Raw genomic sequence first — 14,562 nt, 5'->3', positions numbered from 1 at the left:
CGCCTTTAAAGCGGCACTGCTGAAATGTAAATAAGGCAGATGCAGAGGCAAAGGCAGCTGGGTTTTGGGTTCGGTTTTAACAAGGTGAGTGTTGTCCAACTGGACGCGCTCCGTTTTATTTTCTGGCCATAGTCTACGGCATCTTACGGGTACGCGTAGGTGGTAGCAAACGGCGTGAAAAAGGACACAAAAAATGAAGGAAGTGAATTTGTGGCTGCAACTGAGTGTCGTTTGTTTTATTCGCCGGCTGGATAAATAGATGGATAGACAGATATATAGATAGCTATATAGATAGATAGATAGATAGATATATATATAGATAGATAGAAAGGAAAGATAGATAGATAGATAGATAGATAGATATATATATATATAGATAGATAGAAAGAAAGTAAGATAGACAGATTGATAGATAGATAGATAGATTGATAGATAGATAGATAGATAGATAGATAGATAGATAAATAGATAGATAAATAGATAGATAGATAAATAGATAGAAAGATAGATAAATAGATATATAGATAGATAGAAAGATGGATATATAGATAGATAGATAGATAAATAAGTAGATAGACAGATTGATAGATAGATAGATAGATAGAAAGATAGATCGCAACCTGCAGCATGTTGTATTCTGGGCTGGCATGCTGAAGTTCGATTCGAACAAGCTGGTGTTTGAGTGCAACAATTTTGGGCTTAAATTCTTCTTAAAGCATAAAAAACGATTCCCTTAAAATTGAGATTTAGGGGTTTACTTTTGAGTGATGGTTTAACTAATTTTAATTGGATAAACTGATCAGACTAAAATCTACGTTAAAAACAGAATCTATTGTAAGTTATGACAATCGTTACCCTTAAAAATAATCCTATATCTCGAAACCTTGCTTCTGCGACCATTTTCGTGACCAGATTCGGATTTGCGCATAGTTAGTCTGTTAACTCTTTAAGAACAGGTGCTGATATGCAAATTTGAACTGGAATTGACCATGCTTTGATTATTTATAAATCAAATCAAATATCAAAAATATTTTGTAATGATAATTTTGTATTTTTAAAAAATCTTAAAGTAGTTAGCAAACTAATAACAGAGGAAAATTCAGTTCTGTGTAAGTCTTTCGGCAGAGAGTCTTGGAACAGTACGTGAACGTGTGTATCTTTTAGATGCACACTTAAGAACAGTGCTAAATAATCTTAAAAGGAACATATCCATTAAATATTACGTCTTATTGAGATATTTCAATAATGTTTTATGGACACAGTTAAATATTTTATATCGAATGGAATATCACTCATACGCCTGTGTTAAAAATTGTAATTTCACCTGGTTAGAAGGGGGAAAAACTGAACGGAGGCGAGGCAACATGTTCGAATCGAACTCGTGATGCTTTCGCGCGGGCAACTAACTGCGAACATAAAGCTCACCACTCAGTCTTAAAACGAGTTTCATCGCGTTCGGCTGCCGACCCGCTCGATTTTTGAATTCATTTTTTGGCCTGGCCCACTGAAAAAAAGAAGAGAAAAAACCAATCGAAAACAAAGCCTCATTGCGCCCCATTAGGCAAATGCTAAATTAGTCCGTTGTGTAAAGGTGTAAAGCATTATTTTGTCGAAATTCGCCAGCCGCAACAAGCCCCATTTGCTTGTGTTGGTTTAAGCCCAATTATTTGGCCAAAGTACCGCGGAGTTTTGTAAAAATATTTCTGGAAAATCTTCCCCAAAGTGCAGTGATTGTGTTTGTGTGCTCGTATCGTTTGTAGAACGGTAACAGGTAAAACAACATCAACAATCCGAATCCGAACGAGCGGCCGATGTCGGTGAATATAACCATTAAAATGAAGTTAAAGTCGCTCCCGAGCTGCATACGAATGCTGCTGTAAATAAGTCTAAACAAACACTTGCATTTGGTGAGTTTCAATTGCCTTTTGGGCTTTTTTGGGTCTGAGGTCGGGGGTGTTGGCCACATGTGGAATAAATCATAATTAGAGGGGCTTAAGTCTCGAATTGGGTTATGGGTACAACGGAAACTCAAGTGTGGGAATCAGTGCTAGTTGTCTTTATTTGTGGAACTATTTCGAGCTGCGTTAATTGTGGCCCAGTGTTCGCCGTGTATACTTATCGCATTAGCGCGCTCAAGGAGCTGGAAATAATAGATACGCTAATAGATACAGATGAGGTTTTTTAATTGGAGCAGATTTCAGAAATCAGAATAAATATTCATGCTGCTCTGTCGCTTTACTTCGCTTAATAGGTACTTTAAATTGTGTTTTGATTTTAATAGGATACATTTCTGACCATCTGAAGGCTTATGCTAATCCAAAACTATTTGTTATATATATATATATTAATTTAATTTTTCCATTGCTAACTCCACACCAACTTTTCCTTTCATTTTGTGAATACATTTTTCGACATTACATTCTAAACAGACTTTCCGTTAGTAAGAATCAAAATGTAAGAACTTAGTTTTCCATTTTATTTGTTTCATTTTCAACTGCTTTCTGACAATTTTTGCCGCGAAAAAGTTTTAGGGATAGAAAGTTTATATTGTGAGCCAATTTGAGTTGACAGGGATAGCTAGAATTACATTTTATTTGTAAGTGTGCATTTCTCCAGGTGAAGCCATTTACCAATTCCAGGTAGAACACTTTGTAGTCTTGTTTAAGCCGTTAACTCTGGGCGGACTTGAGTTCCTTGACTCTCGGTACTGTTCTGAATTATATGGAAGCAACCCGCAAATTTTCAGTGCTTGTGGAAATTATTTCCTGACAGTTGCTAATAAACCTGCCTACTTCATGGGCACAGCTCGCAACGGTCATTACTCATGCCAAATCTTCTGTCACTTCACACCTTCTCCGGCTAATTCTACGGTCAACTTGTCAACACGATGTGAAGTGGGGTCTGTGTGCGTGAGAGCTCTTAAGCCTTATGCAACAGCTCAAATTAGCCATGCAATTTGTACTTAACTATTTGCAGCGTCTTGTTGCAAGTTGGGGTCTTGGGGAATGGAGATGGAGGCTGGCGACTGGAGAATGGAGAATGGGGTAATGGCTCCTACAGGGCACTCTCTGCAGAGGCGGGAATAATAAAATGTCCAAGGACTTGGAGCGGACAAGCGACAAGTTTATCACTTGTTAAGCCAAACGCTGCAGACATGCAGCCGGCTTCATCCTGCACCATTCCTACCCAGACGCCCAGTCCTACTCCTATTCCTACTGCATCCGAGCACCCCGCTCCGGGAATCCAACTCCAGACGACGTCGGCGTCGAGTGGCAGGCCCAGATGGGCGCGGCAGATAAGGAACTGGGCCCAGACCCAAAAGAGCAGGCCAAGAATAGGGCGTTCTGGGTCCGATCCTATTTGCATGCCACTCGCTTGAAGTGGGCCACACTCGGTCCGGATGAAAGCGGATATCAGAATACACAGAGACAAGATGTGAAGCGTTTGTAATCCAAATCCATTTACTCATCCGATCTTAAATCCTCCAGGGAGAAGGTAGGGGTACTTTAAATTCTAATCTGAGTTTGGGCTCATACAGTAAAAATGTATATAAGATAAAACAAAAAACATGCATTTTAGTGCAATATATGTTGGATAGTTTGCCAATATAGGCGTTCATCACCAAAGTTTCCTGATTTATTTGCTGTGCACGCTTGGATGAGACAAAGGAAACATATACAAAACATTTGTTATTAATTGGTGCGTGTTAGTATTTATAATATAGCTTTACGATTTCATGTGTAAATTAATTCTTTTATTAGTAAAAAGCATGTATTATTTGTTATTTGCTATAAACAACTACAAAATAGCTAATAATATCTTTAGACTGCAATTGCTGTTTGGTGTAAAAAATGTTTTGCCATCTATAAGCCATCAGGCAAAACGTTTGCTATAATATTCATAATCCCAATCTAAAGCCAATCGGATGCCATTTTTGAGTATCCTTAGACAGCTGGGACTTAAAGTTGAGTCTAACGATATGGTCCCGACCTTTTCGGGAGTTCCTCGAAATGGGATATCATCCACAACCAGTCAGCCAAAACGGAGGCTTCCGCAGACGCAGCTGCTCCTCTTTCATTTGGGCCATTTAAATAATGGCTGCAAATGGCTGGGTGACAATAAAGAAGACCGGCAGCCACAAGTGAAGTGTCCCAACATAGCAGACTACGGCTATAAATAGTTGAGAAAAAGTCAGGAAGCGAATGTCAGCTGAAAAATTACGTATACGCAGACATCGATGCTCATCGATAGTGAGACATGGGCTCGATTTCGTTTCCGCTGTTGAGTCGAGCGTGTTGACTTTTCATTTTCCAATTTTCATTTAAATTTTTGTCTGTCGAACGGAGTCAGTCTTGTTTATGACCATTTAATTGACACGCTACCTGGCACTTGGAGCTCTTCTGGGAATATGGCCATTTATTGAGGCCATGGGACATAATTGATTGTGAACTGGGGAAATTGCGCCATTCAATAAAGAAAATCCCACTGCCAAGATCGACTAGACAGGAGCTTTAAATGTGTGCACATGTCTGGTTAGCATTTTGGAAAATTGTGTATCAATGTCATTCCAGTGCAGCATCCTTCGACTCCGAAATTTGATTCCTTTCTAATTAAAATATCTGTCTCTAAATATCAAACACAATGCAAATATTATGAATGTGCAAATATGTCAACCAATTATCCGTCAGATTGTCAGTAAGGATAGCTAGTAAGTCATTCTAAATTATTGTTACACTGGAATACAATTTTCGAGGAATCGAATTTGAGTATTTCACTTCAAAAATTGCATGTAATATTATTAATGCACATAATCCATTATCATTTAATTTTATAATTTTTGGCAATAGGTAGACTTATTTTCTAAGTGCACCAAGCAAGGCAATAAAAGGAAAGCAATCAGTTAATCTACCAAGAAACTCAAGAGCTACAATTGAAATCCTCTATTAAATCAGCACTCTACTCACAAGAGCACTTTGAAATTAACTCTTACAAATCTATTAGGACAAACTTTCCCAAGAAGCTCGACCAATTAGCATTATTAAAGTGTTGTGCTGTTCGCAGGCAAGTCCCTCCATTTAGCCAGGCCAAAAGAACAGGTGGGTAAACAATGCTAGTCACTCCTTTGGATCTGCCCGAGGTCGTCACTTTGATTTGCACAAGGTATTTGCAGGGAGCAGCAACAATGGCATTGCTTTACGCAACTTTAATTAGCAGGACAAACAAGCTGTTCTGACACGGCAGGAGGTAATACCTTTGATTGCACGCCCTCCCACCCCTTGTCCTTTGGATGGCGTTTTTACCTGGCAACCGGACAAGCGTTGACAAACGGAAGGAAGCGGGGGAAATGGTGGGGATGTTGTGGCACCCGAAATATGCTAAACACAAAGTCAGAGTTGAAATTTAATTAAATTGTTGCTGGCAAAAGCATTGAACTGTGGGATATGCAAAATGCCCGCTTTCAGGGCCGATGCTGCGTATGCGCAATTTTTTGCCTATTACCAGCAATTAATACGGCTATCTTCTTAGGCAGCCTGCTAATTGAATTTTTCGTTGGCCCAAGGGCTGCTTTGAGTTCGGCAGTCGCTGACCCTTTTGTTTTTCCTCTCGCACGTGTCCTGCAAAATTGATAAGCCATAAATATTCGTTATGCCCAAAAGCAACAGTTTGGCCACACAGCATAAACATAAAAGGGATGCCAATGCCCCCAAAAACCTTCTTTTCAGCTTCAATTTTATCCCTTTTCTCGGGCCTCGAGTGTAACTCAAACAAAATGCCCAACAAAGAGCACGAAAAGTTTCGTTCTTGCAAGATTCCATGTTATGCTTCATTAACTTAATGCTGTTTTCACAATAAATTTTCATTCTTTCCATTTCGGCGCTAACAAAGAGCATTTCAAACACGCTTATGCTAATCCCAAGGAATTTCCATTTCGATTTTTACCCATATCTCGACGGCTTCCTGGTTCCTCCGTTGTTGATTTCGCAGATAGTGTGCATAATTTTGAAGTTTTCTTCCTTCGTGTAGCAGGACTTAAACTGGCTTAGAGAACCATAAATGCTGCACAAGTATTGAAGATGCCGAAAAATTATTTATGTTGCATGTATCCAACACTGCAGAGTTAACCCTTTTTAATAACAAATGCCTCTGGTGGCTCAAGGGGGTCTCCTCTTTTCTAGGTCCGCTTGAGTGACTGGCTGTCACGACTTGCTCCATGTTAGAACTTATGACTCTCTGGCGGGGAGAATGAATGCATCAGGTAAACGACATTGCTAAAACACGAACTGACGAACTGGGGGCACAGGTAAATGGGGCGGGAAAACAACTTGTTTAAAATTGTATTAGGTGAAGTGCAGCCCTTGGCCCTTCTATGAATATGCTTACTTTATTGGAGCGTGAGTCCCTGAGCATTCATCCCATTCCCGTGCAGTTGGCACTCTGTCACGCTTTGATTGAGTTCAGTCGGCTTTCCCGCTGCCAGGGGGTCCATCCATCAATATCCATATAAATGCTGCTGACCTACCAGCTTGCCACCATGTTCTGTGAACTGAAATGCTATATTTATATCAAAGGGTGTGCTGGTGGTAATCAAAAGCTAATAAATGTTCTGCTTTGCCCAATAAATCTGAGTGAAAGACCTGTTGAGCTAACTATTGAGCTCGTAACTATTCAGTCGTGTAAAAATAGTAAGTTACTGTATTTACTGTTAAATGAATCATGAATGCTCTTAGGCAATCTAACAATATTTTTGCAAACTATTAGGAAATTATTTATATGAATAAATATGACTCAGTCTGTAATGTCTGCCACTCTTTGCGTCTGTTGCTTACAACTTTTGAATAATACTAAATTTTAGGTTGTTTCACAGAATTGTTTCGACCTTAATTAGCATTAACAATAACCTAAATATTATTTAATATTTTTGAAGTTAAGCTTACAAACATTACTGTAGTTTTTATGACTGCTAATAACTTTACTTAAGTTCAAACGATTTTTGTTTACAAATTATGTTACAAAATGAAGAAACAAGCATTTGCAGTTTCGCCATCACTAGGAAGGCCCCTTCCAAAGGCTGTTCGGATGGTGGGCAAGCTCGTGAGCCAAGTTGCTGGCCAAGTCGAGAGCCAGTGCACTTGCAGTTCATTTGGCCAAAAGCAGGCGTTCTCCCAACTCGCCGCCCGACGTTGGCTGAATGTTTGGCAACAGCCAAACAATTGCCCAACAACGAGAACCTTTCTCCCCGAAAAAAAGATGGGGAACAGCAGCTGGTTTTGGTAAGGGAATAAAAGTGGGAATGCGAATGGCACTAGGAATGGAAATGGGCATGGGCATGGGTTTAGGCCATGCGCCTGGGCATTCTAGCGGAACTTTGTGTCGCATTATGCCGTGTTTCGGGTTGTCGGTGGATGTTGCTGCTGTCGTGGCTGCATGTTGACTCCAATGCTCGGTTACAATTGTTTTTTTTTTTTTTCGAACTGCCTGCCAGCGACATGCATAAATACATAGATACAATTGTATCTATTACTGTGTTCTGCACACACACATGCTCGTATTATGTTTGGTTTGCGCTTGGTTGCCGCTACAAACTGCCGATCTCCCCCTCGCAAAAAGCTTTTAATTATTCCCATGTCACATTTCAGTTTTGTTTTATCAATAAGTAGGCAAAATGCGAGCATTTCAAGTGCACAGGTTCAATTCGTTGTGATTCAGAACCCGTGCAGGAAATACCTAAAATATGTGTATATATGAGGGCCAACAGATAATTGAGCGGCTTTTATGTATTAAGCCCTAATGGAATATGGACATATTAGGTTCATTTGCCAACAGTAAAATGAAACGAGCTGTTTAGATATGAAATATTTCCATACACCAGGTAATCAAATACATAAGCAAAACTATTTAAAAAACAGGAAATAGTATTTAACTACTGCATGTTCAATCGGCTGGAAGTATTTAATCTATAAATTTGAACAAAGCTCTTTGCACGGCTTAGTAAATATTATTAGCAGAACTTGAACGAGTTGAGCTGCGTTTGTTTATTTGAAAGTTTCCAACTACGTAAGCAGGTTAGGTTTCTAAGTGAGCTAGCATGGAAATGTTGAAAATGATTCTTCACCTAAAAATTCTTCCGAAATGTTCTCCTAATTTCCGACCAACGTACTCCAAATAAATCCCTCCGAGGGTGAGGAAGTTTCAAGTCAAGTACAGGGCCATAACCAGATCATAATCAGATTAATTACGACCGCATACAAAGCTGACCACTTTGCGCAATCATAAGCCATGAAGTTCAGGGCTATACTACCTGATAAATCCATGAAACTATGCTTTTCTGATGGACCCGTACCTACGCCAACTTCGAGTTGCATTCAATGGCATGGACAGCATAAAAGTTTATCGCCTTGTTTGATGGCCCAACTTGATCCAATGGCTTTATGGATGGGAAATAACTTTATGGATCACTCGAGCGACCGAGGCGTTCAATTAAATGGAAGGCACACGAATAAGACGGTCCATAAACCGATAAAAGAAAATGACATCATGGAAAGGGGAAGGGGTAGGGGTAGGGAAGACGATGAAAAACAAAACCGACACGAAAAGAGGGCAAAGATATGTGGAGCTGGCCACTTTTTTGTGGGTTAATCAAATTTAGTTGTGGCCTTCCTTCTTTCCCTCACTTTCACGGGCTACAAAACAAATGACAGTGGGCCATTAGGCACCTGTGTACTCGCATTCGTATTCACATTCGTATTCGTGCTCGTTCGTTCTTGAATGCGGTACACATGTATCTTGCAGATACGTTTCACGTGGCTTCCACAGATACCAAAAGGCACACGCATTTTACGTTAATTACATGTCGCTACATTGTCGGGCTTTGTAATTATTTTGACAGCCAAAGCGTTTCTGCCGTTTTTTTGTTTTTTTTTTTTTTGGTATCTCTGCATTCGAAAATCCGAGAGTTACAGTTACATTCGTTAGCTATGCGTTGATACATAATGTTTTTATTTCTTTCTTGCTTTTCCACAATGACGAGAATCTCCAAAATCCCCCCAAACACCCCTCCTTCGATCCGGGCAGCCAGTCAGTCAGTCACTCAGCCAGTCGGTCGTCTGTCAACAGCGTTTTGTTTAATGAGCTTTTTACGAGCCGTGCAATGAGTAGATATGTACGTATGTACTTGCAGACCCACAGAAGATACAGATACAACGAGGCAAAGTTGATGTCGAGTCGCTGAGTACCCACACATGACATCTACAGTTAGGGCGGAACGTGCGGCCCGAGGCACAGAAATCCGAGTTGGCCCCGTGGGTTGGTAATATCATTTGGCGTATTTGCAAGTAACTCTATAACTCAAGTCAAGACAAATCGGTCAAAAAGACTCTTTAAAGGAGACTAATATGTTGAGGAAAGGTTTCACACCACAGTGAACCAAACAAAAAGCACAATCAACAGATACATAGATTCAAGTGGCAGTTTGACTGCTCGGTGTAATTAGAATTGCCTGTGACCTAACTAATAAATTAGAAAAATAGATTTATTCAGCCCCCAAATAATCCCAATAAAGTGCCTTCAATACGCAATTGATTTATACCCCGCAGTTGTACCACAGAGGTAAAATTCATTGAAAAGCAATTAGGCGCAAATAAATATCAATTGAGCGAGCCGTGCCATTTAATGGAGCCGCTAATGGAGAAAAACTTCTGGGGAAACCCTCGGGATAGCGCGATAATCAAAGCCTAGAATTGGTTTTTGAGGTTTGAAGAGGACTCAGCTGGCAGGCAGTTAGTTTTTAGCCCGTTCTCGGCTGTTCTTCACTTTGATGGAAGCCGTATGTATGGAGTGACAGCCGAACATCAAAGACGCTGCTCTTCAGCCAAGTGCGATTGCAACTGCGATGACGACGAGGATGATGACTGTGGGTTGGCAATGAAAAACCAATGTCTGCGGCTTTTTTTTGCCACATTTGATTGACTGCTTGACTAACTTTCCACGACCATTGCACCCGAGTGCCTCATTTTCAGCTGAGTTTTTTATAGTTTGGCGACGAACGCGTGCGCGTTACGCTTTCGGTCAAGCAAATCGGAATAATCGGCCCAAAAGCCATATATCTGTGCATATACATATATACTGGAGGTATACATCGGGAGTCATGACTGTGGCCCCCTGGCGCATAAATGCATAAAAATCGAGACGAGTTAGTTGTATATTCGCCAAACTATTTGCATAAGCGGCACCGACGAAATGTAAAAAACAACTTCAATATCCGTTGATCGCAGCATCGTAGAGCGAGCAATTGTAACTGCCAGATACATCTACATTTGTGCTTATGCCACAATCGACGACTGGAGTGTCGCATCTACCATACATATCCGCGGCTGTATTTGGTTTCCATTTACGAGGTTGTTGTCGCTACCATTGCCCCCAAAGTTGCCCCACAATGTCTCCAATGTTATTATTACTCCCCCTGCAGTCAATATGCAAATCGAACGCTGACATATCGCGGGAAGCCATGTATTAATGCTCGTCAAACGGGCTGGAACTTGGGGGTATTTTGAGATTATAGGTTTGCTGTATAAGTTGTGTAGAATTGCATTGTATCTATAAATATGAAATCCAATTGGAACATTTACAAGGCTAGTTTATTCAATTTATTTCATGTGGGGAAATGAATTCATTTAAATGTAATTTCAATTTGTTAGGAAGCTGAGGTTTCACTTCCCATGAATTAAAATCAATTAAACTTCTCCTCCTACGCACGAAGTCAAATGAAAATGGGAACGAACAGTTGTTTTTACACATCCTTTTCAAATGCGTCTGTTTGCCACAACTATTTTTCTACGCAATTTCAGAACTTGGTAAAATAGAACTCAATTTTAAAGCAAACCCTACGTGAAACATATAGCGTTCAGCTGCTTGTTCCCCTGCATTTTGCTAGCAGCTCGTAATCCTTTGGCATTAAATATGAAAAATCAATTTCAGATGCTGTACTTTAACATAAAACCGCAAAACGCTCGACCACAGATACAAGACCTTACACATTCACGTGTCATAAAGCCTGAAAGACTGAAAGCGGCAAACGCGAGGAAGAATGAAAATAATACAAGCCCATGCATTGCATGGCAACCCTGGACTCAAACTCATAACAGTTTCATTGTTAGTCGGAGAACATTGCATATAAACGTAAATAGCATGAATACACTGAGCCAAATTTCGTGAAATCGAGGTGATACTCATACAGCAATGACATGATCGCAATGGCGTCGAAATGTGTTATTAATAGAGATCCTAACTACTTACAAAGTTTGCATTCCATTTTTAATTCCATGAAGAGTATAATCAATGAAATATTAGTTAGATCATAAAAATATATAGTGTAGAAAAATTGTAAATTCATTATCTCGCTGGTTTCGACTTGTATCTCAACTTGTAATTTGGATGTGTGACATTCTAGAAATGTTATTTAAGTACCTAATCCTTTTTCCATGTATCCTTTTTACCATATATGCATCCTTTTTCGAATCGACTGCTTACTTTCGTGCAGTGTAGTGTAGGGTATATGCATATGCATTCGCCGGAGGGCGAGTCAAGGAGCTTTCGGGGGCGGGAGGTCCTGGAGTCGAGGACTCGCAGTGGTGCGATGTGTGGTCTTGTGGCACAGCCTGGATCCCTCACGAATCAACCCCTTTGCAGAGCAACCCCAACCCCTTCGGTTCCTATTAACGCTTAGGTTGGAATGAAAGTTTTTGCCTCGGCTGGCCGATATTTGCATAAAATGTGCAACGGCTGCTGGCTGCTTGGGTTACATTTTATTTTTCAGTTTTTCCGTTTTTTTTATTATTATTTATTCATGCAACAGCCTCGTTTGCTTTCCATGGGGCAGCACGACTTGCACGTAGTTTTTCGATTGCAGCTCGCTGTAATGGCATTTATTTGAAGCCTAGTCAAGTGCCTCACAAAAAGTTGGCGGCAAATTAATGAAGTTTTACCACCCTGATTAAAACTTTGCTCTTAACCTTACAGCTCGGCGTGCACAGGGTCGTGGGAAAAGTTCTCTTCCGGCACATTTCCATTTCCATTTTCATTTCCACCTCTATTTCCCCCACCGCGATCTCTTGTCTATTTATTCAGAGCCTCTCCCACAGTTCGGCGAGTATGAGTGTTTTCGATTCATATCGAGGGTCCGCCCTCATCTTAGATTTGACCCAGTTATGCTCTGCCCGCAATCACGATTCCCAGTTTTATTTTCCCATTTTAATTGTAGTCGCTTTGGCTTTCTGTTTTGTGGTCATCATTTTTTCTTCATTGCTAGGGCTTTAAACCGGTCAGATAAATAGCCAGGGGGCTGGCTTATTCAAATTGCTATTGTTATGAATAAAATACAGTATCTGGAAAGACTTTTTGTGTGGCTTTGTTCGGACTGCCTTTTTTGGCTTTTGGCGCACTGCGATTGATAGAGATAAATAAAGAAATGGAGTGGGATGGGTATAGAAAAAAAGTTTATTCTCGAATTATTCACCAGCTTTGAGGATGATTGTACGGGAAAATAACATTGGCTTGGCAAATATTATTATGTGGTTTTTTCCGCCTTAAATAAGTTAATGGCCAACTTAACTTAAAACCAGTGATGGAAAATCAATGATTTTACATCAAATTTAGGGCGAGAAACAAGTGCTACTGTGCATAAATATTTTCATTAACAAAATAAATTCCATCAACTTACAGACAAAAGTGCTTTTTATGCATTTCAACGATTGTGTTTAAACGATTCATCGAAAATTTCTAGTGGGTAATACACTGAAGTGCGGGTTTTAATTGTAGGTACGCGTTTTAAAACTGTGAAATACAAAAATCAATTTACACGTTCAAATCAATCAAGTTCTGTGAAATGAGCTTAAACACATAAGCTTAACCGCCGTTGTTCTGCCCATTTGGGTCCACCAATTTTGGTTAAACAATTGCAGTTGTGTACTTAACATCCGAAAATAAACAACATTCGGCTCACACAGCTGGAAGAGATGAAAAAACAGTAAGGAAAGCATCTACAATGGCCCCGGCGAACTTGAAACTGGCAATTGGATCTGCTGGCCCCGGTGCTTAATCAAGTGTGAAATCTTTAATCAAGTCGAGCTCCCCATGACTGAGTGAATTCCCAGCTGCCGTCGGCCGAGTCCCTGTCCCAGTCCCAGTCACACTCCCCGCCTCCATCCACATCCCAATCTCAGTCCTATCCCCAGGCCAGTTCAAAATCGCAGCTCCAGTAACGGCTCCAAAAAGCCGATGCAACGCAGCTGTCCGATGGCTTTGGCTTTTCAGTTAGCCTACCTGGCGTGACCTTTTTTCCGCCGCTCAAGCTGTTTTTTATCATTGGATCCCTTCTCGGAGGAGCCCTCCCACGCTCCCAGGCCTGTCAATTAAAAGCCCATTCGATGGCCCAGGCCCTGAACTGCACGACTCGCTCGCTGCCAGTTGGCCATAAACAAGGCAGGAAAATACAAATAAACCACGTTAAAAAAGAAAACGCTGTTAAGCTGTTTTATTTTCTCTGGCCACTTTCGAGTGCGAAATTAAGTGAATTAGCTGTAACTGCAATGGCTATATTAGGACTATTGGCACTGGTTTAGGCCAACCTGGTTTGGGCCAAGAAAAGTTTTCACCGGAAATTACAGAATTTCCATGACACTTGCGAAAAGGCTTTCAGAAAGTTGTGCCATGAATATGCAGGGCAAGAATATGTCAGCAGCCGTATGACTTAAATATGTATCTACTAGATGTGCCACAAAAACTTTGTTGAAACGGCCAAGGCCAACTTATATATTTGTATATTATTTATGGAAATAGTTAACCACTTTTCCCTCACTGGCTGATAGGATTTATAAATGTAATTTTACCAGCTTTCTTTTAAGACCATCTGGTTTATTTACTTAAGCTTTAAGTTTAAGTTTTAAGTCCTGAAAATCGAGTCGACTTGTTCGAGCCATGCATCTTTGTTCCAACTTAAGAATGCTCTGCGCTTGGCAGATTCTGATGGACTCACTGAACCACAAAGGACTTTCATTCTGAGACAAGCAAATTTTGCTTAACGTAGTTTCGTTCTAAAGGAGACTAACAGGTAACGTGCTTATGGGCAAATATTCTTTACTCAGGAGTTTTCCTTCACTATAGTGTTATTTCACTTAAAAGATTGCGAGATTAATCCAGCTAATAAATATTTTCATACATTTTTTTTGCAGTTGATGACAGCGTGGAAAAAGCTTTCAAGAACTGGAGGTAAGTGGAGATATGGAAAAGGGTTTGCTCGGACCCGCAAAATCATACGCACATTGTGAGCGACCCAAGGGACGAATCGGTATCAATCTTAATTTATAACAAATTTAATGTGGTTGTTTTGCTGTCGAAGGCGAAATTCCCCTCGGAAAAGCTGGAAAAGCGCCTACACATATGCCGAATAATATGTATGTGCAAGGATTCGGTTCTGATGGGTTTTCGGTTACCACCCTACGGGCCTTGAATCCTTAAATCCTTGTCGTCGACGCCCGTAAATATGCCACAAAAAATATTGAAATGGAC

The 14,562-nt window shown here is 40.4% G+C and overlaps 1 protein-coding gene and 1 long non-coding RNA gene across 3 annotated transcripts in view; one reads left to right on the top strand and one right to left on the bottom strand.

Annotated features, from left to right (window-relative positions):
- The first annotated feature begins 1,446 nt into the window (after positions 1 to 1,446).
- The window catches only part of LOC117140544, a 42,418-nt gene continuing 29,302 nt past the window's right edge, over positions 1,447 to 14,562 (top strand). For both annotated transcript variants that reach the window (XM_033303539.1, XM_033303546.1), the window contains exons 1-2: positions 1,447 to 1,907; positions 14,226 to 14,262. The gene's annotated coding sequence lies outside the window, so the exon portion shown is untranslated. The remainder of the gene's footprint in view (positions 1,908 to 14,225; positions 14,263 to 14,562) is intronic.
- Positions 5,828 to 13,025, bottom strand: LOC117140582. The gene is made up of 3 exons (XR_004459430.1): positions 12,716 to 13,025; positions 6,382 to 6,544; positions 5,828 to 6,289 (listed from the first exon to the last, which is right to left on the bottom strand). It is a non-coding gene; the product is annotated as an uncharacterized LOC117140582 (long non-coding RNA).

This window comes from Drosophila mauritiana, chromosome 2L (genome assembly GCF_004382145.1).
Source record: "Drosophila mauritiana strain mau12 chromosome 2L, ASM438214v1, whole genome shotgun sequence".
Classification (NCBI taxonomy): Eukaryota; Metazoa; Arthropoda; class Insecta; order Diptera; family Drosophilidae; genus Drosophila; species Drosophila mauritiana.
The sequence above is the reverse complement of the archived record's forward strand: the minus strand, read 5'-3'. Positions and strand labels throughout refer to the sequence as shown.